The following is a 22,883-nucleotide window of genomic DNA, read 5'->3' on the forward strand; positions in this document are numbered from 1 at the left end:
AGTGTAATGACTCATTTATTCACAGAGTCAAACTGCATTACACTGCCCCGTGCACTCGCTCTCTCCCTCTGTTCTCACTCTCTCCCTCTGTTCTCTCTCTCTCCCTCTGTTCTCTCTCTCTCCCTCTGTTCTCTCTCTCTCCCTCTGTTCTCTCTCTCTCCCTCTGTTCTCTCTCTCTCCCTCTGTTCTCTCTCTCTCCCTCTGTTCTCTCTCTCTCCCTCTGTTCTCTCTCTCTCCCTCTGTTCTCTCTCTCTCCCTGTTCTCTCTCTCTCTCTCTGCTCCTCCTTCTCTCCCTGTTCTCTCTGCTCCTCCTTCTCTCACTGTTCTCTCTGCTCCTCCTTCTCTCACTGTTCTCTCTGCTCCTCCTTCTCTCACTGTTCTCTCTGCTCCTCCTTCTCTCACTGTTCTCTCTGCTCCTCCTTCTCTCCCTGTTCTCTCTGCCCCTCCTCCTCTCACTGTTCTCTCTGCCCCTCCTTCTCTCACTGTTGTCTCTGCTCCTCCTCCTCTCCCTGTTCTCTCTGCTCCTCCTTCTCTCCCTGTTCTCTCTGCTCCTCCTTCTCTCCCGGTTCTCTCTGCTCCTCCTTCTCTCCCGGTTCTCTCTGCTCCTCCTTCTCTCCCAGTTCTCTCTGCCCCTCCTTCTCTCCCTGACCTCTCTGCTCCTCCTTCTCTCACCATGTTCTCTCTGCTCCTCCTTCTCTCACTGTTCTCTCTGCTCCTCCTTCTCTCCCTATTCTCTCTGCTCCTCCTTCTCTCCCTGTTCTCTCTGCTCCTCCTTCTCTCCCTGTTCTCTCTGCCCCTCTCACTGTTCTCTCTGCCCCTCCTCTCACTGTTCTCTCTGCTCCTCCTTCTCTCAATGCTCCTCTGTCTCTCCCTGTTCTCTCTGCCCCTCCTCCTCTCCCTGTTCTCTCTGCTCCTCCTTATCTCCCTGTTCTCTCTGTTCCTCCTTCTCTCCCTGCTCCTCTGTCTCTCCCTGTTCTCTCTGCCTCTCCCTGTTCTCTCTGCTCCTCCTTCTCTCCCTGTTCTCTCTGCCCCTCCTTCTCTCACTGTTCTCTCTGCCCCTCCTTCTCTCACTGTTCTCTCTGCCCCTCCTTCTCGCCCTGTTCTCTCTGCCCCTCCTTCTCTCCCTGTTCTCTCTGCCCCTCCTTCTCTCCCTGTTCTCTCTGCCCCTCCTCCTCTCCCGGTTCTCTCTGCTCCTCCTCCTCTCACTGTTCTCTCTGCCCCTCCTTCTCTCACTGTTGTCTCTGCTCCTCCTCCTCTCCCTGTTCTCTCTGCTCCTCCTTCTCTCCCTGTTCTCTCTGCTCCTCCTTCTCTCACTGTTGTCTCTGCTCCTCCTCCTCTCCCTGTTCTCTCTGCTCCTCCTTCTCTCCCTGTTCTCTCTGCTCCTCCTTCTCTCACTGTTCTCTCTGCCCCTCCTTCTCTCACTGTTCTCTCTGCCCCTCCTTCTCTCACTGTTCTCTCTGCCCCTCCTTCTCTCACTGTTCTCTCTGCCCCTCCTTCTCGCCCTGTTCTATCTGCCCCTCCTTCTCGCCCTGTTCTCTCTGCCCCTCCTTCTCTCACTGTTCTCTCTGCCCCTCCTTCTCTCACTGTTCTCTCTGCCCCTCCTTCTCTCCCGGTTCTCTCTGCTCCTACTTCTCTCCCTGTTCTCTCTGCCCCTCCTCTCCCTGTTCTCTCTGCCCCTCCTCCTCTCCCTGTTCTCTCTGCCCCTCCTCTCCCTGTTCTCTCTGCCCCTCCTTCACTCCCTGTTCTCTCTGCCCCTCCTATGCCTGTTCTCTCTGCTCCTCCTGTTCTCCCTGTTCTCTCTGCTCCTCCTTCTCTCCCTGCTCCTCTGTCTCTCCCTGTTCTCTCTGCCCCTCTGTCTCTCCCTGTTCTCTCTGCCCCTCTGTCTCTCCCTGTTCTCTCTGCCCCTCCTCCTCTCCCTGTTCTCTCTGCTCCTCCTTCTCTCCCTGTTCTCTCTGGTCCTCCTTCTCTCCCTGTTCTCTCTGGTCCTCCTTCTCTCCCTGTTCTCTCTGGTCCTCCTTCTCTCCCTGTTCTCTCTGCTCCTCTTTCTCTCCCTGTTCTCTCTGCCCCTCCTCCTCTCCCTGTTCTCTCTGCTCCTCCTTCTCTCCCTGTTCTCTCTGCTCCTCCTTCTCTCCCTGTTCTCTCTGCCCCTCCTCCTCTCCCTGTTCTCTCTGCTCCTCCTTCTCTCCCTGTTCTCTCTGCTCCTCCTTCTCTCCCTGTTCTCTCTGCTCCTCCTTCTCTCCCTGTTCTCTCTGCTCCTCCTTCTCTTCCGGTTCTCTCTGCTCCTCCTTCTCTCCCGGTTCTCTCTGCTCCTCGTTCTCTCCCTGTTCTCTCTGCTCCTCCTCCTCTCCCTGTTCTCTCTGCTCCTCCTTCTCTCCCGGTTCTCTCTGCTCCTCCTTCTCTCCCGGTTCTCTCTGCTCCTCGTTCTCTCCTGGTTCTCTCTGCCCCTCCTTCTCTCACGGTTCTCTCTGCCCCTCCTTCTCTCCCGGTTCTCTCTGCCCCTCCCTCTGTTCTCGCTCCTTCTGTTCTCCCCCTCTCTTCCTGTTCCCTCTCCATACCAGTGTAGTGGAAACACGCAGAAGGCATATTGATAACAGTAGGGCTGTGTCGCAAGTGGCACACTATTCCTTATATAGTGAACAACTTTGAACATGTGAATATGGAATCAGCCATGTAAATAGTTAGGGGAATGAAAGAATATGGATACATTTTGTCCCCTAAATAAAGAGCTGAGCTGCCATCTTGGTCAGGTCTCCCTCGGTAAAGACTACAAGAGCTGAGCTGCCATCTTGGTCAGGTCTCCCTCGGTAAAGACTACAAGAGCTGAGCTGCCATCTTGGTCAGGTCTCCCTCGGTAAAGACTACAAGAGCTGAGCTGCCATCTTGGTCAGGTCTCCTTTGGTAAAGACTACAAGAGCTGAGCTGCCATATTGGCTAGGTCTCAATCGGTCAAGATGTGTCCTCCCCCTAACCTCTCTCCTCTAGCCTCTTTCACTCTCCTATCCTCCCCAATTCCCTCCGTCCTCTCCTTTTCATTCCACTCCCTCCTCTCCACTAACTCTCTCTCTCCTATCATCCCTCTGTTCCCCTCCCTCCTCTACCTGCTCCTGGTTCCTCTGAAGGTTTAGCCTCTCCAGTGTCTTAATATCTCTATAGGTCCTGTGTGGCTCCGTTAGAAACGGCTTTAATAAACATCAAGGTTCTGGGTTCAATTCCCCACAAAGGTCCGTTTGCCTTGGGGAAAAAAGATACAAAGAGGCCAACACAATGTTTTATTTAATCTTTAACCCATAAAGGTTTGTCATGTTCCACAACTGGCGGCCCGCGGGCCAAATCTTTCCCACCAACAATATTATTTGGCCCCCAAAGTAGGAGGATGAGAGGAAGTGAGATTGAGAGAGGAGGAGGAGGAGGGGGGAGGAGGGGGAGGAGGAGGATGAGGATGAGAGGAAGTGAGATTGAGAGAGGAGGAGGAGGGGGGGAGGAGGAGGAGGAGGATGAGAGGAAGTGAGATGGAGAGAGGAGGAGGATGAGGATGAGAGGAAGTGAGATTGAGAGAGGAGGAGGGCTCATATTTCATGTTGACACGGACATGATAAACACGGAGGCCTTTACCTTACAGTCCATCTACAGTGGTGGTAATAACCTTCACACACACACACACACACACACACACACACACACACACACACACACACACACTCATCACACACACTCATCACACACACAAACACACCAGGTTACTTAATGTGCTGTATTGTTGAGGAGACACGTTGTCTGTTCAGCACTTATAGATGCTATGGTAATAACCCTATAACCATGGTGATTAGATTCCAGGCGATTAAAAAGGTAAATGTAGCGTAACAGCGGTGATGAGAGGAACAGACGTTATTCTAAAAGGCCGGTGTTCCATCAGTGGTCGGCACGGTGACTGAACAAGCCCTGGGTAAAGTAATTGAGAAACAGATCGCTCCTCATTAAAACACAAGCTCTGGTGAAGAGACCACTGTGGCCCTAGGGTGGAGGGATAGAAGGAGAGAGAGAGGCGGGGGGGTAGGAGAGAGAGAGAGGGGGGTAGGAGAGAGAGAGAGAGGGGGGTAGGAGAGAGAGAGAGGGGGGTAGGAGAGAGAGAGAGAGGGGTAGGAGAGAGAGAGAGAGGGGGGTAGGAGAGAGAGAGGGGGGTAGGAGAGAGAGAGAGAGAGAGGGGGGGTGTAGGAGAGAGAGAGGGGGGGTAGGAGAGAGAGAGAGGGGGGGGGTAGGAGAGAGAGGGGGGGGTAGGAGAGAGAGAGAGAGAGGGGGTGTAGGAGAGAGAGAGAAAGGAGAGAGAGGGGGTAGGCGAGAGAGAGGCAGGTAGGAGAGAAAGGAAGGAGAGAGAGGGGGACAGGAGAGAGAGAGGCGGGGTGGTAGGAAAGAGAGAGAGGGGGGGTAGGAGAGAGAGAGGCGGGGGGGTAGGAGAGAGAGAGGGGGGGTAGGAGAGAGAGAGGGGGGGGGTGTAGGAGAGAGAGAGAGAAAGGAGAGAGAGGGGGGTAGGAGAGAGAGAGGCAGGGGGAGAGAGAGGAAGGAGAGAGAGGGGGACAGGAGAGAGAGAGGCGGGGTGGTAGGAGAGAGAGAGAGAGGAAGGAGAGATAGTGGGAAGGAGAGAGAGGGGGATAGGTGAGAGAGAGGCGGGGGGGGGGTAGAAGAGAGGTCAAAGCGATAATTGATAGCAGTAAAACTCAATGAGACAAATGGTGGAAATGCACTCTCCATAGCTGAGGGCGGTGTGTGTGTTTGTGTGCATGCTTCCTGTGCAAACACTGTCCAGATGGGAGAAGGCTGAAGACATGATCTGCTGTCATCAAGAGAGAAAAGAGGGAGAGAGAGAGAGGGAGAGAGCGCGAGAGAGAGAGCGAGAGAGCGAGAGAGCGAGAGAGAGAGAGAGAGAGAGAGAGAGAGAGAGCGAGAGAGAGAGCGAGAGCTAGGCATGGACGTGTGAGGGATGGAGAGATAGAAAGAGAGAGAGCAGATGGACGGACTTGAGGATAAGAGAGAAAGATGAAATTAGGATGAGGACAGAGATAGAGAGGCAGAAGGAGGAACCTTACAGAAAAAACACATGATTTCATACACGGTGTCACAAACGGATTCAATTTCTCACATGAGATTTCACAAGTGATGCCCTGCAAAGATGAGTCGTTACACACACACACACACACACACATACACACACACACACAGTGGGTCAAAAAAATATTTAGTCAGCCACCAATTGTGCAAGTTCTCCCACTTAAAAAGATGAGGCCTGTAATTTTACTTCAACTATGACAGACAAAATGAGAAAAAAAATCCAGAAAATCACATTGTAGGATTTTTTAGGAATTTATTTGCAAATGATGGTGGAAAATAAGTATTTGGTCAATAACAAAAGTTATCAATACTTTGTTATATACCCTTTGTTGGCAATGACAGCGGTCAAACGTTTTCTGTAAGTCTTCACAAGGTTTTCACACACTGTTGCTGGTATTTTGGCCCATTCCTCCATGCAGATCTCCTCTAGAGCAGTGATGTTTTGGGGCTGTTGCTGGGCAACACGGACTTTCAACTCCCTCCAAAGATTTTCTATGGGGTTCTGGATCTGGAGACTGGCTAGGCCACTCCAGGACCTTGAAATGCTTCTTACGAAGCCACTCCTTCGTTGCCCGGGTGGTGTGTTTGGGATCATTGTCATGCTGAAAGACCCAGCCACGTTTCATCTTCAATGCCCTTGCTGATGGAAAGAGGTTTTCACTCAAAATCTCACGATACATGGCCCCATTCATTCTTTCCTTTACACGGATCAGTTGTCCTGGTCCCTTTGCAGAAAAACAGCCCCAAAGCATGATGTTTCCAACCCCATGCTTCACAGTAGGTGGTGTTCTTTGGATGCAACTCAGCATTCTTTGTCCTCCAAACACGACGAGTTGAGTTTTTACCAAAAAGTTATATTTTGGTTTCATCTGACCATATGACATTCTCCCAATCTTCTTCTGGATCATCCAAATGCTCTCTAGCAAACTTCAGACGGGCCTGGACATGTACTGCTTTAAGCAGGGAGACACGTCTGGCACTGCAGGATTTGAGTCCCTGGCGGCGTAATGTGTTACTTATGGTAGGCTTTGTTGCTTTGGTCCCAGCACTCTGCAGGTCATTCACTAGGTCCCCCCGTGTGGTTTTGCTCACCGTTCTTGTGATCATTTTGACCCCACGGGGTGAGATCTTGCGTTGAGCCCCAGATCGAGGGAGTTTTTCAGTGGTCTTGTATGTCTTCCATTTCCTAATAATTGCTTCCACAGTTGATTTCTTCAAACCAAGCTGCTTACCTATTGCAGATTCAGTCTTCCCAGCCTGGTGCAGGTCTACAATTTTGTTTCTGGTGTCCTTTGACAGCTCTTTGGTCTTGGCCATAGTGGAGTTTGGAGTGTGAGTGTTTGAGGTTGTGGACAGGTGTCTTTTATACTGATAACAAGTTCAAACAGGTGCCATTAATACAGGTAACGAGTGGAGGACAGAGGAGCCTCTTAAAGAAGAAGTTACAGGTCTGTGAGCCAGAAATCTTGCTTGTTTGTAGGTGACCAAATACTTATTGTCCACCATAACTTGCAAATAAATTCATAAAAAATCCTACAATGTGATTTTCTGGATTTTTTTCTTCATTTTTCTTCATTTTGTCTGTCATAGTTGAAGTGTACCTATGATGAAAATTACAGGCCTCTCTCATCTTTTTAAGTGGGAGAACTTGCACAATTGGTGGCTGACTAAATACTATTTACATGGCCTCGTATCATGACAGGGACAGCTGGTTGACTTTACATGGCCTCGTATCATGACAGGGACAGCTGGTTAACTTTACATGGCCTCGTATCATGACAGAATAATGCAGGAAAATGTATCCATGCTTTAGTCACTTCTAGGTTAGACTACTGCAATGCTCTACTTTCCGGCTACCCGGATAAAGCACTAAATAAACTTCAGTTAGTGCTAAATACGGCTGCTAGAATCCTGACTAGAACCAAACAAATTTATCATATTACTCCAGTGCTAGCCTCCCTACAATGGCTTCCTGTCAAGGCAAGGGCTGATTTCAAGGTTTTACTGCTAACCTACAAAGCATTACATGGGTTTGCTCCTACCTATCTCTCTGATTTGGTCCTGCCGTACATACCTACACGTACACTACGGTCACAAGATGCAGGCCTCCTAATTGTCCCTAGAATTTCTAAACAAACAGCTGGAGGCAGGGCTTTCTCCTATAGAGCTCCATTTTTATGGAATGGTCTGCCTACCCATGTGAGAGACACAGACTCGGTCTCAACCTTTAGGTCTTTACTGAAGACTCATCTCTTCGGTTGGTCCTATGATTGAGTGTAGTCTGGCCCAGGAGTGTGAAGGTGAACGGAAAGGCACTGGAGCAACGAACCGCCCTTGCTGTCTCTGCCTGGCCGGTTCCCCTCTCTCCACTGGGATTCTCTGCCTCTAACCCTATTACAGGGGCTGAGTCACTGGCTTACTAGAGCTCTTCCATGCCGTCCCTAGGAGGGGTGCGTCACCTGAGTGGGTTGAGTCACTGACGTGATCTTCCTGTCTGGGTTGGCCCCCCATCCGGTTCGTGCTGTGGGGTGAGATCTTTGTGGGCTATACTCAGCCTTGTCTCAGGATGGTTAGTTTGTGGTTGAAGATATCCCTCTAGTGGTGTGGGGGCTGTACTTTAGCAAAGTGGGTGGGGTCATATCCTGCCTGTTTGGCCCTGTCCGGGGGTATCGTCGGATGGGGCCACATTATCTCCTGACCCCTCCCGTCTCAGCCTCCAGTATTTATGCTGCAGTAGTTTATGTGTCAGGGGGCTAGGGTCAGTCTGTTATATCTGGAGTAATTCTCCTGTCTTATCCGGTGTCCTGTGTGAATTTGTCTGCTCTCTCTTATTCTCTCTTTCTTTCTCTCTCTCTGAGGACCTGAGCCCTAGGACCATGCCTCAGGACTACCTGGCCTGATGACTCCTTGCTGTCCTCAGTCCACCTGGCCGTGCTGCTGCTCCAGTTTCAACTGTTCTGCCTGTGGCTATGGAACCCTGACCTGTTCACCGGACGTGCTACCTTGTCCCAGACCTGCTGTTTTCAACTCTCTAGAGACAGCAGGAGCGGTAGAGATACTCTCAATGATCGGCTATGAAAAGCCAACTGACATTTACTCCTGAGGTGCTGACCTGTTGCACCCTCTACAACCACTGTGATTATTATTATTTGACCCTGCTGGTCATCTATAAACATTTGAAAATCTTGGCCATGTTCTGTTATAATCTCCACCCGGCACAGCCAGAAGAGGACTGGCCACCCCTCATAGCCTGGTTCCTCTCTAGGTTTCTTCCTAGGTTCTGGCCTTTCTAGAGAGTTTTTCCTAGCCACTGTGCTTCTATTGCTTGTCATTTGGGGTTTTAAGGTGGATTTGGTAGGGTTGTAGACAGGGCTGATAATAGAGTATAACAGAGGGAAACAATTTACAACTGTGTTAAAAATACACCTTAATTAACAAATGATCTGGTAATGAGCCTATTGTACTCACAATGACAAGAGGTAGGGGGAGAGGAGGTGAGATGGGGAGAGAGAGCGAGAGAGAGAGTGAGAGAGATGGACAGAGAGATGGAGAGAGAGAGAGAAGTGAGATGGAGAGAGAGAGAGAGAGCGAGACAGAGAGACGTGAAATTGACAGAGATGGAGAGAGAGAGAGAGAGAGAGAGAGAGAGAGAGAGAGAGAGAGAGAGAGAGAGAGATAGAGAGAGAGATGGGGGGGAGAGATGGGGAGAGAGAGAGATGGAGAGGTGAGATGGAGAGAGAGAGAGAGAGATGGACAGAGAGATGGAGAGAGAGAGATGGACAGAGAGATGGAGAGAGAGAGAGATGGACAGAGAGATGGAGAGAGAGAGAGATGGACAGAGAGATGGAGAGAGAGAGAGAAAGACAGAGACAAAGAGAGAGAGAAGTGAGATGAGGGAGAGATACAGAGAAGTGAGATGGAAATAGAGAGAGAGAGAGGTGAGATGGAGAAAGAGAAGAGAGAGATGGACAGAGAGATGGAGAGAGAGTGAGAGAGCGAGATGGCAATGGCTCCTGGTAGTAGTGGTAATGGTAACAGTTTAGTGATGGTAGTGGTGGTATGGGTGGTAATGGTAATGATAACAGTTTAGTGATGGTAGTAGTAGTAGTAGTGGTATGGGTGGTAATGGTAACAGTTTAGTGATGGTGGTGGTAGTGGTAGTGGTATGGGTGGTAATGGTAACAGTTTAGTGATGGTAGTGGTGGTAATGGTAATGATAACAGTTTAGTGATGGTGGTGGTAGTAGTGGTAATGGTGGTAATGGTAATGATAACAGTTTAGTGATGGTGGTGGTAGTAGTGGTAATGGTGGTAATGGTAATGATAACAGTTTAGTGATGGTGGTGGTAGTAGTGGTAATGGTGGTAATGGTAATGATAACAGTTTAGTGATGGTGGTGGTAGTAGTGGTAATGGTGGTAATGGTAATGATAACAGTTTAGTGATGGTGGTGGTAGTAGTGGTAATGGTGGTAATGGTAATGATAACAGTTTAGTGATGGTGGTGGTAGTAGTGGTAATGGTGGTAATGGTAATGATAGCAGTTTTTTTTTTTTTTTTTTACCTTTATTTAACCAGGCAAGTCAGTTAAGAACAAATTCTTATTTTCAATGACGGCCTGGGAACAGTGGGTTAACTGCCTGTTCAGGGGCAGAACGACAGATTTGTACCTTGTCAGCTCGGGGGTTTGAACTCGCAACCTTCTGGTTACTAGTCCAACGCTCTAACCACTAGGCTACCCTGCCGTTTAGTGATGGTGGTGGTGGTAGTAGTGGTAATGGTGGTAATGGTAACAGTTTAGTAATGGTGGTGGTAGTAGTAGTGGTAATGGTGGTAATGGTAACAGTTTAGTGATGGTGGTGGAAGTAGTGGTAGTAGTGGTAATGGTAATGGTAACAGTTTAGTGATGGTGGTGGTAATGGTGGTAATGGTGGTAATGGTAATGATAACAGTTTAGTGATGGTGGTGGAAGTAGTGGTAGTAGTGGTAATGGTAACAGTTTAGTGATGGTGGTGGTGGTAGTAGTGGTAATGGTGGTAATGGTAATGATAACAGTTTAGTGATGGTGGTGGGGAAGTAGTGGTAGTAGTGGTAACAGTTTAGTGGTGGTGGTGGTAATGGTGGTAATGGTAATGATAACAGTTTAGTGGTGGTGGTGGTAGTAGTAGTGGTAATGGTAACGGTAACAGTTTAGTGATGGTAATGGTAATGGTGTTAATGGTAATGATAGCAATTTAGTGATGGTGGTGGTAGTAGTGGTAATGGTAATGGTAACAGTTTAGTGATGGTGGTGGTAATGGTAATGGTGGTAATGGTAATGATAGCAGTTTAGTGATGGTAGTGGGAATGGTGGTAATGGTGGTAATGGTAATGGTAGTAGTGGTAATGGTGGTAATGGTAATGATAACAGTTTAGTGATGGTGGTGGTAGTAGTGGTAATGGTGGTAATGGTAATGATAACAGTTTAGTGATGGTGGTGGTAGTAGTGGTAATGGTGGTAATGGTAATGATAACAGTTTAGTGATGGTGGTGGTAGTAGTGGTAATGGTGGTAATGGTAATGATAGCAGTTTTTTTTATTATTTTTATTTTACCTTTATTTAACTAGGCAAGTCAGTTAAGAACAAATTCTTATTTTCAATGACGGCCTGGGAACAGTGGGTTAACTGCCTGTTCAGGGGCAGAACGACAGATTTGTACCTTGTCAGCTCGGGGGTTTGAACTCGCAACCTTCTGGTTACTAGTCCAACGCTCTAACCACTAGGCTACCCTGCCGTTTAGTGATGGTGGTGGTGGTAGTAGTGGTAATGGTGGTAATGGTAACAGTTTAGTAATGGTGGTGGTAGTAGTAGTGGTAATGGTGGTAATGGTAACAGTTTAGTGATGGTGGTGGAAGTAGTGGTAGTAGTGGTAATGGTAATGGTAACAGTTTAGTGATGGTGGTGGTAATGGTGGTAATGGTGGTAATGGTAATGATAACAGTTTAGTGATGGTGGTGGAAGTAGTGGTAGTAGTGGTAATGGTAACAGTTTAGTAATGGTGGTGGTGGTGGTAGTAGTGGTAATGGTGGTAATGGTAATGATAACAGTTTAGTGATGGTGGTGGAAGTAGTGGTAGTAGTGGTAATAGTAACAGTTTAGTGGTGGTGGTGGTAATGGTGGTAATGGTAATGATAACAGTTTAGTGGTGGTGGTGGTAGTAGTAGTGGTAATGGTAACGGTAACAGTTTAGTGATGGTAATGGTAATGGTGGTAATGGTAATGATAGCAATTTAGTGATGGTGGTGGTAGTAGTGGTAATGGTAATGGTAACAGTTTAGTGATGGTGGTGGTAATGGTAATGGTGGTAATGGTAATGATAGCAGTTTAGTGATGGTAGTGGTAATGGTGATAATGGTAATTATAGCAGTTTAGTGATGGTGGTGGTGGTAGTAGTGGTAATGGTGGTAATGGTAATGATAACAGTTTAGTGATGGTGGTGGAAGTAGTGGTAGTAGTGGTAATGGTAACAGTTTAGTGATGGTGGTGGTAATGGTGGTAATGGTAATGATAACAGTTTAGTGGTGGTGGTGGTAGTAGTGGTAATGGTAATGGTAACAGTTTAGTGATGGTAATGGTAATGGTGGTAATGGTAATGATAGCAGTTTAGTGATGGTGGTGGTAGTAGTGGTAATGGTAATGGTAACAGTTTAGTGATGGTGGTGGTAATGGTAATGGTGGTAATGGTAATGATAGCAGTTTAGTGATGGTAGTGGTAATGGTGGTAATGGTAATGATAGCAGTTTAGTGATGGTGGTGGTAGTAGTAGTGGTAATGATGATGGTAGTTGTAGTACTGATGTAATGGTGAAGATGACCGTTATTTATTTATAAGTTAGTTATAGGTTCATTTTCCATATTTATATTTTTAGATTTATTACATTACATTCTACTATCTAATAACTATGTGTTATTATTTTCCATATTTATATTTGTATATTTATTACAGAGAGAGAGAAGTGAAATGGAGAGAGAGAGAAGTGAAATGGAGAGAGAGAGAGGTGAGATGGAGGGAGAGAGAAGAGAAATGGAGAGAGAGAGAGAAGTGAAATGGAGAGAGAGAGAGAAGTGAAATGGAGAGAGAGAGAGGTGAAATGGAGAGAGAGAGAGGTGAAATGGAGAGAGAGAGAGAGGTGAGATGGAGAGAGAGAGAGGTGAGATGGAGAGAGAGAGAGCTGAGATGGAGAGAGAGAGAGGTGAGATGGAGAGAGAGAGAGGTGAGATGGAGGGAGAGAGAAGTGAGATGGAGGGAGAGAAGTGAAATGGAGAGAGAGAGATGTGAGATGGAGAGAGAGAGAAGTGAAATGGAGAGAGAGAGAAGTGAAATGGAGAGAGAGAGAGGTGAGATGGAGAGAGGTGAGATGGAGAGAGAGAGAGGTGAGATGGAGAGAGAGAGGTGAGATGGAGAGAGGTGAGATGGAGGGAGAGAGAAGTGAAATGGAGCGAGCGAGAGAGAGAGAGAGAGAGAGAGAGGTGAGATGGAGAGAGAGAGAAGTGAAATGGAGCGAGAGAGAGAGAGAGAGAGAGAGAGAGAGAGGTGAGATGGAGAGAGAGAAAGAGGTGAGATGGAGAGAGAGTCCCCAAACCAAGATGGCGTAGCAATCAGACGCCTTTCTCCTTCGTGTTGTCGTGTCCCGTTGTATATACAGTATATTTTCATATATTTTTCTTCGCATATCTTTGTCGTATTTTTCTAAACCTCAACTTCAAAATATTCTCCTGCAACCCGCCTCACCCAATGCGATGCGGGTCTGTTTTTATTTACCTCGGAACCGGACTCCCCCAACAGCAGCTAGCCAGCTCACTAGCTACTAGCTAGTAGTCAGCTAATCACAGCTAGCGGTCATCAGCTAAACGTTCGCTCGGAAAGCTCTCGCCATACCGGACCTATTTTCTCTCCATGTCCCCGGATTCTTCCGCTCTGAACCTTTTCGCCTAGCTAGAGTGACAGGTTAAAGGAAATATTCATAGCCTGTTACACATAAAAAACTGTTAGTAATATATCATGAGTCAATATGTTTGAATACACCCGGGATATATCATGAGTCAATATGTTTGAATACACCCGGGATATATCAGGAGTCAATATGTTTGAATACACCCGGGATATATCAGGAGTCAATATGTTTGAATACACCCGGGATATATCAGGAGTCAATATGTTTGAATACACCCGGGATATATCAGGAGTCAATATGTTTGAATACACCCGGGATATATCAGGAGTCAATATGTTTGAATACACCCGGGATATATCAGGAGTCAATATGTTTGAATACACCCGGGATATATCAGGAGTCAATATGTATGAATACACCCGGGATATATCAGGTGAATATGTATGAATACACCCGGGATATATCAGGAGTCAATATGTTTGAATACACCAAGGATATATCAGGTGAATATGTATGAATACACCCGGGATATATCATGAGTCAATATGTATGAATACACCCGGGATATATCAGGAGTCAATATGTTTGAATACACCCGGGATATATCAGTCAATATGTTTGAATACACCCGGGATATATCAGGAGTCAATATGTTTGAATACACCCGGGATATATCAGGAGTCAATATGTTTGAATACACCCGGGATATATCAGGAGTCAATATGTTTGAATACACCCGGGATATATCAGGAGTCAATATGTTTGAATACACCCGGGATATATCAGTCAATATGTTTGAATACACCCGGGATATATCATGAGTCAATATGTTTGAATACACCCGGGATATATCAGGAGTCAATATGTTTGAATACACCCGGGATATATCAGGAGTCAATATGTTTGCATACACCCGGGATATATCAGGAGTCAATATGTTTGAATACACCCGGGATATATCAGGTGAATATGTATGAATACACCCGGGATATATCAGGAGTCAATATGTTTGAATACACCCGGGATATATCAGGAGTCAATATGTTTGAATACACCCGGGATATATCAGTCAATATGTTTGTGAGGACATGTTAAAACATCTGAGGTTAAAAAGATCATTCAGTATTAGTTGATAGAGATTGATAACATTCATATAATTGTGTTAAAGTTAAAATCCGTCAAGCGTACGAATTGTGAGAGGAATGTGTAAACGTTATATTGATTACTTTATTTTGTGGTGCCTAATGGAAGGGTAAAAATGTTAATCTGTCATCTACTAAATGCTCTCAATCTATGAGCCCGAGATCGATTGCTCTGGTCTCCACCCAAGTTCCCGGGGAAATCGCGGTCTTTCCTCATTGCACTAAATGTTATTATTGAGGAAACAAGACCGTATCACTCTCGTGATTATTTCTCCCCTGTTTTCAGGTACGTTGATGATAAAAAAAAAGAGTGATTTAAATGTAATAACTCGCTAAACATGTCAAGAGTGTTTAAGGTGCCCCAAGACTTGATCCTAGGCCCCACGCTCTTCTCAATTTACATCAACAACATAGCTCAGGTAGTAGGAAGCTCTCTCATCCATTTAGCTACAGTCTTATACTCAGCTGGCCCCCTCCCTGGATGTTGTGTTACATGCTCTACAACAAAGCTTTCTTAGTGTCCAACAAGCTTTCTCTGCCCTTAACCTTGTTCCGGACAACTCCAAAGCAAAGGTCTTAGTAACATCTTGAGGAGTTAGAAGATGGCGGCATGTCGGAATTGTTAATTAAAGACGAAATTACAGAGATGATCAGTGGCATAGATAACAAGACAGGGCAAACTGACCATGATATTGAACCAGCCGGAACACATCACAGAATAGAGGAACTGAGAACTGTAACCTCACAACAAAGGGTGGGAACTGAGCAGATTACTGCAGCCAAAGCCAGTGATTCTCTGCGTCAGCCCCAACCCCCATGCCAATCTTCAGGGGAGCGTGCTGCTGCTCACCCAATGCACAGCCCAGCTCATACTGGCGCAAAGAGTTTAACATTTCTGGTCGGATAGGTGAACCGGGCCAGAAAGAAAAACAGATTTTTTTTCCAGCCTTGCCAATCAGATCGAGAATGAACTTAATAACAGAGGCTAATCTGAGGTAGAAATAGTAGACGCAGTAGTCAGGGCTATTTCTCCAGGCTCACAGCTACGCAGCTACTTGTAAGGTAAACCTCAGCTAACTCTTCCCACACTTAGATGTATCCTGCGTTCCCACGTCCAAGAAAAAAGAGCTTTACAAACAGCTAGCTTCAGAAGCACAGCATAGCAAGGAGACCCCTCAAAGCTTCCTGATGCACGTCTTAGATTTGAGGCAGAAAATACTGTTTGCATCCCAGGAGTCAGAATCAGGGCTTAAGTATGACCCTGCTCTAGTCCAGAGCATGTGTTTACACACAGTCCTTACAGGTCTCCAGAGTGACAGTATCAGGATCAGGACATGCAGCCTCTCCTGCTAGAGAGCAAAACATCAGATGAGGTTTTGCTAGAGAAGCTTAACATTGCTTGTGCTAATGAGATAGAAAGACGAAACAAAAAGCGGTTTAATGCCCCACAGCCTGCTACAATTGTAAGTGTAGTCCAGTTAGAAGATACGCCATCTGCAAAGTGTCCTGTGAAGGAAGCCAAAGCTAAGATACCAGCAGGACTGTTAACAGAGTTAGCTGAACTTAAGACAGGTGTAGCTTCTCTAAAAGGTCTCAGTGCAGAGATTGCTCAGATTAAGGAGACACTACAGCAGCCTATGTTTCATTCACCGCCTTATGCCTATGCCCCACCCCCAGTTAGGAGGCCAGATAGGTGGCTGGGGGTCCCTGTTTCCCAGCAGCAGTAATACAGCAACTACAGTCGGTCCCAAGCACCTGACCCTGCGCAGCATCATTATGCACCTAACCGGTATACCAACCACTCTGCTCAAGCTCCAAGGAGGTGTTTTGTCTGCCAGCAGGCCAGAACAGATGCACGCTGCACACACTGCTTCCGATGAGGGAGTGGAGAACATTGTCAAGCTGGATTTAAAATCCGGGGAGCCAGGCCATCAAGGGAGGCCCCTTTAAACGGAAACGGGTTACCACTGAGGGACGAGTGTTAACCGTAGCTACCAAAAAGTCTGTACAGTGAGACACTGTACTGTTCCAAAGTATGTCAAAACCAACATTGGACTAAACATAAGGAAAAATGCACTCACCTGAACATTGACTCTACCAGTGAAAGGTTTTCCTGCACAGAGGAAAATGCCCACTCCTTACCATCCCTAGCTCAAGGTTGCCACCCCCGTAAAGTCACCTCGCTAGTCGGCAGAAAGGGCCTTATTGAGTGTCACCTGAATCGCCACCACCTCCAAGCTTTACGGGACACAGGCTCTCAGGTATCGGTCATTTATGAACGATGGAAAGAGGAATCACTCCCAAACGCAAGGCTGAGAGATGTTTCAGAAATCCTGGACTCACCTGATGGTCTAAGGTTGACTGCAGCAAATGGGACTGAAATGCCGTACCTGGGATGGTTTGAAACAACTTTTCGGCTAGCCTCTGAAACTGACCAAACAAAGGAACTGATCATCACAGTGCTGGTAATGAAAGACTGTCACCTATCTCATCCCATCATAGGTTTCAATGTTATCGAGCACCTCCTGACAATGACCGAAAAGACTCGACGATACAGTACAGTAAAAACAGCTTTCCCTCAAAAAGCCTCAAAAGAAACAAGGTAAGAGCTTTTATACAGGCTGTTAGCGCAGAACAGACAGATGACTACGCAGTGAAAACCAAGAAAGAGAAGGTTGCTCGACCAAAACACAGTAGCATTCAGATTGAGTGCCGTGTAGCTACTTCCCAGCCTTTCAAAGATGACATGACAATGCTTTTCCAGCCAGATCTGAACCCGCAGTGGCCAGACGACCTTGAGTTCTTTGACACACTAGTCAGAGTCAGGAAAGGTGTTTTCCCAGTTATCATGCTTGATGTCTCTAACCCCACTGACCACGACATTGCCCTGCTAGGACGCACAATAATCAGTACAGTACAAACCATTATGACTGTGTTACCTGCCCAAGTCTTTGAGAAGACTGTCACCCCAGCCACAGTGAATCACACCAGCGTTCGAACCCCATGTACTGCTACTGAACAGTGGGATCCACCAGTAGATTTTACTCACCTAACCGAAGAGCAGAGAGGTTGTTAGGAAGATGCTGAGAGAAGAGTGTCACTCCTTCTCCAGATCAGACAATGACATTGGCTGCATTGAACGATTGAAAATGACTATTTCTCTAAAGGACTCTAAACCAGTAAAGCGCACATACATGTCAGTGCCCAGGCCACTGTATCAGGAGATGAAGGGTTACCTTTATGACCTCATAGTCCAGGGCTGGGTTAGGAAGTCAAACTCTTCATATTCTTCACCTGTCGTGTGCGTTCGTAAGAAGGACGGGACCCTCCGGTTGTCTATAGATTACAGAGACCTGAACAGAAAGACACATCCCGACCGCCAGCCCATCCCTCGGGTCCAAGACATCATGGACAGTTTAGGTGGTAATTCCTGGTTCTCCCTCTTAGATCAGGGAAAAGCGTATCACCAGGGGTTCATCTCTGAAGAGAGCAGACCACTGACATTATGTGTGACACCGTGGGGACTCTATGAGTGGATATGTATGCCATTTGGCCTCATGAACGCTCCTGCAGCTTTTCAGCGGTGTATGGAGGAGTGTTTGGAAGGGCTCCGGGATAACATCTGCATTCCTTATCTGGATGACACGCTAGTTTTCAGTAAAACATTCGACAGCCATGTGAACGATGTGCGAAAAGTTTTGCAGCGTCTCAGAGAGTATGGCATTAAACTCAAACCAAGTAAGTGTGATCTCTTTAAACCCCAGGTCCGTTATTTGGGCTGAATAGTGTCTGAATAGTGTCTGCAGCCGAGTTGACCCAGCCGATTTTGAAGCAGTAAGAACATTGAAAGAAATCAGACCAGAGACTGTGGGCCAGCTCAGAAAAATGCTTTGTTTACGCACTTACTACAGACAGTACATCAAAGACTTTTCTAGGAGTGCCAGCTGCCTGTATGACCTCCTGAAAGCAGATTCAGAGAAATTACCTGACCACCCACGGAATCAAAAACAAAGAACCTAAGTCATGTGGTGCCCTCAAACAATCCTGTGGAGTGACCAGCATCAACAGGCACTTGAACAGCTGATTGAGTGTTTGCTTCACCCACCAGTTGTAGGTTTCCCTGATTTCACTCAGCCATTTGTTGTACACACTGATGCGTCACACCAAGGCTAGGGAGCTGGTCTTTATCAAAAGCAAGAGGGGAAGCTTAGGGTCATTGCTTCAAACCTTAACAGCAGCGGAGAAGAACTATCACTACCACTCGAGCAAGCTAGAATTTCTATCTCTAAAATGGGCAATCACTGATAAGTTCCATGATTATTTGTACTATGCTCCGACCTTTGCTCTATACAGCGATAACAACCCGCTCAGCTACATTCTGTCTACTGCAAAACTGAACGCAACCACTTCCAGGTGGGTTGCAGACTTGGCTGATTTCCACTTTACAATAAAAGTCAGGCAGAGAGAACGGTGATGCAGATGCTTTGTCAAGGAGGCCACTGGATGTAGAGTCACTGATGAGAGAATGTTCTGAGGAGCTTCCACTAGACACCATTGCCGCCACGATACAAGCAGTTGAGGTACAGTAAGAGGCTGTTGTACCTTGGTCACTTTCAGCTGCATCGATGTCAGTATCAGCTGAAGGTGAGACAACCAATGCAAATGAAAATGGCCAGAAAGCCCCTGAAAGAAGTAAGAAGTACTATGACACTAAAGTTAGGAGTTCAGTGCTACAGTCTGGCGAGCGAGTTCTGATTAAAAACCTGACACCAGGAGGAGGAACAGGCAAACTCCGTAACTATTGGGAAGATACAATTCACACAGTGGTGAGACAAATGGGTTCAGACCTGCCGATTTATGAATTGAGACCAGAAAAGGGTAGGGGACGCTCCAGGGTCCTGCACAGAAACCTGCTCATGTCCTGTGACCACTTACCTTTTGAGACACAACCAGAAATGACCAAAGTGGACAAAAGTCAGAAAACGAGGAGACACCAGCCTGCATCACAGCCTCTAGATTCTGATGAAGATAGCGGGGATGAATATGACCTTCATCATGAGTCGCTACAGGTTCCCACATCTCCTACAGTACCCGAGGAGAGGAATACTGAACCAGTGAGAGAGTGGGAACACAGGCCCCCAACAGTGAGACAGACAGTTGCAGTGCCAGTCCCTGATACGCTACCAGACCAGCCTCTTGTTGAGACTCTGCTAACCATTTGATTTGATGAGGTGGAAACTGAGCTGGATTTCTTAACCTCCTTCCAAAATGTTTTTAAAATAATAATATTTAACCAGGCAAGCCAGTTAATTAAGAACAAATTATAATTTATAGAATGACAGATTTTTTTTTTTTACCTTACCAGCTTGGGATTTGATCCAGCAACCTTTCGGTTACTGACCCAACGCTCTAACCACTAGCCTACCCGCCGCCCCATAATAGAGACACATATTTCCCTCAGATTACACAGACCCACAAAGAATTTGAAAACAAATTCAATTCAACACCCAATATCTATTGGGTGAAATACCACAGTGTACCATGACAGCAGCCAGATTTGTGACCTGTTGTCACAAGAAAAGGGCAACCAGTGAAGAACAAACACCATATTTATGTTGATTTATTTATTTGGTATTTTAACCTATTTGCACATCATTACAACATATAGATAAAATGACATTTGAGTCTTCAAACGTTTGAAATGAGTGTTTACTGTTCATCTTATTTATTGTTCATTTCACTTTTGTTTCTTATCCATATTATTCACTTGCTTTTGGCAATGTAATGATATGTTTCCCATGCTTATAAAGCCCCTTGAATTGAAATTGGAATTGAGAGAGAGGTGAGATGAAAGAGAGGAGAGATGGATGGAGAGAAAGAGAGGTGAGATGGAGAGAGAGAGAGGTGAGATGGAGAGAGAGAGAGAGGTGAGATGGAGAGAGAGAGGTGAGATGGAGAGAGAGAGAGAGAGAGAGAGAGAGGGGTGAGAGGGGTGAGATGGAGAGAAAGAGAGAGAGAGAGAGAGAGGTGAGATGGAGAGAGAGAGAGAGGTGAGATGGAGAGAGAGAGAGGTGAGATGGAGAGAGAGAGAGAGAGGTGAGATGGAGAGAGAGAGAGAGAGGGAGGTGAGATGGAGAGAGAGAGAGAGGTGAGATGGAGAGAGAGAGAGAGAGAGAGAGAGAGAGAGAGAGAGAGAGAGGTGAGATGGAGAGAAAGAGAGGTGAGATGGATGGAGAGAGAGAGAGAGAGAGAGAGAGAGAGAGAGAGAGAGGTGAGATGGAGAGAAAGAGAGGTGAGATGGATGGAGAGAGAGAGGTGAGATGGATGGAGAGAGAGAGGTGAGATGGATGGAGAGAGGTGAGATGGAGAGAGAGAGACTGTATGAACGCTTTGGTAGACTGTGGATCACTTTGGTAGACTGTAGAACACTTTGGTAGACTGTAGAACACTTTGGTAGACTGTAGAACACTTTGGTAGACTGTAGAACACTTTGGTAGACTGTAGAACACTTTGGTAGACTGTAGAACACTTTGGTAGACTGTAGAACACTTTGGTAGACTGTAGAACACTTTGGTAGACTGTAGAACACTTTGGTAGACTGTAGAACACTTTGGTAGACTGTAGAACACTTTGGTAGACTGTAGAACACTTTGGTAGACTGTAGAACACTTTGGTAGACTGTAGAACACTTTGGTAGACTGTAGAACACTTTGGTAGACTGTAGAACACTTTGGTAGACTGTAGAACACTTTGGTAGACTGTAGAACACTTTGGTAGACTGTAGATCACTTTGGTAGACTGTAGAACACTTTGGTAGACTGTAGAACACTTTGGTAGACTGTAGAACACTTTGGTAGACTGTAGAACACTTTGGTAGACTGTAAAACACTTTGGTAGACTGTAGAACACTTTGGTAGACTGTAAAACACTTTGGTAGACTGTAAAACACTTTGGTAGACTGTAAAACACTTTGGTAGACTGTAGAACACTTTGGTAGACTGTAGAACACTTTGGTAGACTGTAGAACACTTTGGTAGACTGTAGAACACTTTGGTAGACTGTAGAACACTTTGGTAGACTGTAGAACACTTTGGTAGACTGTAGAACACTTTGGTAGACTGTAGAACACTTTGGTAGAGTCCCTCCCTCCCTCCTAGACCCACTCCTCTCTCGCTTTCCCTCGACTCCCTCCCTCTCTCCTCAGTCTCCCCTCTTTCTCGTTCATGTCTAACAGTAGAAGACATCTGGGTTTGATTCTCTAAAAGGTCATCAGCGTGAGAGAATATGCAAATGTGTGATGAGACAGTACGCGTAGGACGATAACGACAGATGACGGAGAGACTGGGTAGTCGGAGGGAGAGTAACACACAGAGAGAGAGACTGGGTAGTCGGATGGAGAGAAACACACAGAGAGAGAGACTGGGTAGTCGGATGGAGAGAAACACACAGAGAGAGAGAGAGAGAGAGACTGGGTAGTCGGATGGAGAGAAACACACAGAGAGAGAGAGAGAGAGAGACTGGGTATTCAGAGGGAGAGAAACACACAGAGAGAGAGACTGGTTAAGCTGAGAGAGAGAAACACACAGAGAGAGACTGGGTAGTCGGAGGGAGAGAAACACACACACACACAGAGAGAGAGAGACTGGGTAATCAGAGGGAGAGAAACACACAGAGAGAGAGACTGGGTAGTCAGAGGGAGAGAAACACACAGAGAGAGAGACTGGGTAGTCAGAGGGAGAGAAACACACAGAGAGAGAGACTGGGTAGTCAGAGGGAGAGAAACACACAGAGAGAAAGAGACTGGGTAGTCGCAGGGAGAGAAACACAGAGAGAGAGAGACTGGGTAGTCGCAGGGAGAGAAACACACAGAGAGAGAGACTGGGTAGCCGGATGGAGAGAAACACACAGAGCCTAAGGTAGACCGTCCACTGACAGAGAGACTGGGTAGTCAGAGGGAAAGAAACACACAGAGAGAGAGACTGGGTAGTCGGAGGGAGAGAAACACACAGAGAGAGAGACTGGGTAGTCAGAGGGAGAGAAACACACAGAGAGAGAGAGACTGGGTAGTCAGAGGGAGATAAACACACACAGAGAGAGAGAGAGAGAGAGAGAGAGAGAGACTGGGAGAAACACACACACACACACAGTCTAAGGGAGATGACTGACAGAGAAAGACTGATGGCTGATGAGTCAATCACCATGGTTACGTCCCAAATGCCACCCTTTTTCCTTTATCGTGCACTACTTTAGACCAGGGCCCTATGGGAACCTATTCCCTAAATAGTACACTACTTTAGACCGGGGCCCATAGGGACACAGACAATTGGGAGGGATGTGTGTATCATATTGAAATCATAATGGAATCATCTGTGAAGCTAATTCTCATACACAGTCGTATTATTATTATCATTACCAAAGAGATGATTCAGAGCATATCGGATCAAATCACTGTCCGTCATAAAGCCAGACACGGTCGAAATTAAAAAGGCCAACTCTCTGATATGTAGAACCGAGACATGAAACAGAGTGAGATCACAGTCTATTTTAAAGCTACCCTCTAAGATGTGTGTGCGCACCGTCCATCATCAGAGAGAGGAGGGACCATCGACACAATAACGGCAGGAAAAACACCATATGTAACAGAAACTCCATTGTGACATAGCCATGTTGATGAGCCCCTCCCCCAACTTTGCCCGACGTTTCCATA

The 22,883-nt window shown here is 46.6% G+C and overlaps 1 protein-coding gene across 1 annotated transcript in view; it reads right to left on the reverse strand.

Moving 5' to 3' along the window:
- The window catches only part of LOC110492805 (reticulon-4 receptor-like 1), a 163,012-nt gene that overhangs the window by 92,429 nt on the left and 47,700 nt on the right, over window positions 1-22,883 (reverse strand). The window lies entirely within an intron of this gene.

The sequence above is a fragment of the Oncorhynchus mykiss genome, chromosome 10 (assembly GCF_057628025.1).
Source record: "Oncorhynchus mykiss isolate SJ-2025 chromosome 10, ASM5762802v1, whole genome shotgun sequence".
NCBI lineage: Eukaryota > Metazoa > Chordata > Actinopteri > Salmoniformes > Salmonidae > Oncorhynchus > Oncorhynchus mykiss.